The 2,302-nt window shown below is 33.6% G+C and overlaps 1 long non-coding RNA gene across 1 annotated transcript; it reads right to left on the minus strand.

Annotated features, from left to right (window-relative positions):
* Nucleotides 1-1,405: 1,405 nt before the first annotated feature.
* Nucleotides 1,406-2,273, minus strand: LOC119586317. The gene is made up of 2 exons (XR_005229945.1): nt 2,064-2,273; nt 1,406-1,789 (listed from the first exon to the last, which is right to left on the minus strand). It is a non-coding gene; the product is annotated as an uncharacterized LOC119586317 (long non-coding RNA).
* Nucleotides 2,274-2,302: the final 29 nt, after the last annotated feature.

Here is a 2,302-nt window from a genome sequence, read left to right on the forward strand (position 1 = left end):
CTGTGATACCATGCAATACACCAAGTCCCCATAGAAAAAAGTATACATAAAATATCTGTAGGCTCTCATCAGCAAGTTTACATGGCCAGAACCTAGTTCATTGTTTTTACTTAGCTTTGTAAATCAACTTCAAAAAGTTTAGAGGAGCTTCCTCCATATGTGATTTACATGTAATCATTCCAGACACACCTAATGGGATGTACAATTCTAGTGCTAGTGATTCCTATGGAAGGCATCCCTGAAACATTTCCTGTAGCATGTTGCCCATATTCTTGGAAATGGATTCACCTGATGAACATTCGTCCCCATTTAACCCTGCTTAGTGATTATTTGCATATCAATCTTGTTATATAAAATCTTATGACAATTATTGAACTGTCAGTAAAAGTAAGTGCCATAATAGACATGGAAATACAACCAGATGGTATGAAACCAATAATTTAGTAATCGTTTCTTTGTACGTGTCTGTATGTTAACAAGGCTTTTTAAAAACACTTTGTCCAGTTTGCCAATGGTGAAATACCAAGCATCATTAATTTTTTCATACTTGTACTTGGTATGTTGAAATCTGTTTCTGAGAAGCATTTTTTAACTACTTGTTCATGGGTGGCATAGCACCAGTGCCGTGAATGGCATCCCTACAGATGCAGCCCATGCGGATATAACCATGTGGCGGACTGCATGCCTGCCCTGAAAAAGCCTGCGCTCATTGGGTTAATATATGACAGGTACCTTTGACAACAGAAAGAATGGACAATTGTGTATCCTGTAGTAGTAAATATTATCAACATACCTCAGAATGTTTTCTGTACACTATTTGTAACCTCTTATACTCTAAATTGTTAGAAACATCTAAATGAAATACAAAATGCACTAAACTGAAAGATGTGTTAGGATATTTTCAACTCAGTATGTGGTATTTAGATGTCAAAAAATAACAAAAATGTAGATCTTTTAGGAATTGTCTATTCTAAAACATTGCTTCCTCTTAGTTCCCTTATAGTTTCTGAATATTTAAGGTTGTAGCTGTATGTGACTGTACATTCAGATTAGCATATTTATTTGAATCTAATAGATTTGTTGATATTGTAATTTAATGTTTCTTAATTTAATGTTTCTTACAAGTTTAAGTAAATGTTTCTGGAGATGTAAGTAGGCACTGTGCTTAGGTATTTTCTTTTTTCTAATTTTAGCTGAAAACTTGTTGGTAATGTATTTGTTAATGTTATTATAAGAATAATATTTCATTAACTCCATTTAAAATATACTTGGTAGAGAAATCAATAATGATGACAGACCCAACTGTAATTGTTAGGGCATTGATGTAGAACTCTCACTTGTATTAAAACCTACTTTTGATGTTCATCAGTAGCTGATGTAGGGGAAGTGTAATACAAAGAAAAAAGTTAAGGATTTCTTCTTTATTGTCTTTTGTGAATTGTATTCATACAAAATTGTTCATGAAAGTTCTATCTGTTTATCAAGGTGTTAAGTTTTCACTTTTATCCATTTCTGACTAAATTGTCATATACCAAAATATAACATCAATAAATGCTTGAAGAGATAATTGAAGACTATCTACTGGAACCTAAAACAGTCTTTGGTATTATTACTAACACAATTTCTGGTCTCATTATCTATACAAAGCACACAATTTTTCTCCTTTTGTTTTTCTCTTCTTGATATGGTAGCACTGACTGAAACCTCAAAGGCTTGCAGATGGAGTCGATGTAACTTCCAGACCAAGGGACTGCATTATGAAACAGTAGATGTCTGTATGCTCCTCAATCTGTCAAAATAATGTTTATATGTTCACAAACTACTGAATGGGGAATATATGCTTATGGGAATTCTTTGGAGCAGTTACTTCCTATCCACTTACCAGCACACCTTATTTCTTTTATCCTTCATTACTAGTCTCTATTACTCATACTCTTCAATCTTCCCTAGTCTCTTTATCATGACTCAACCTTGAATTAGCATACATTTGAAAGTATTTTATTGCATCCTTATACTTTGGTGTTATAGCAAAAGAAAGAAAAAAAAAAATCAACAGAACTTACAATTTTTGCTGTTGGTTTTCCTCTGCCATGGCCTGCCTTTGTCTCAATACGAATATGTAAAGGATTGGTTTGAGCTGGGCTCTGGGCAAGCTTGTGCTGCATCTCAGCAATTAGCTTAAAAGAGTGTAGGGGAACTACTCTGTCATCATGATCTGCTGTGAGCAAAAAGTGTGGCAGGATACTGAAAAGAACAAGAATAAAATATATTTATCTACAAAGAGGAAAGAAAATTTACACCA

Source organism: Penaeus monodon, chromosome 21 (assembly GCF_015228065.2).
Source record: "Penaeus monodon isolate SGIC_2016 chromosome 21, NSTDA_Pmon_1, whole genome shotgun sequence".
Classification (NCBI taxonomy): Eukaryota; Metazoa; Arthropoda; class Malacostraca; order Decapoda; family Penaeidae; genus Penaeus; species Penaeus monodon.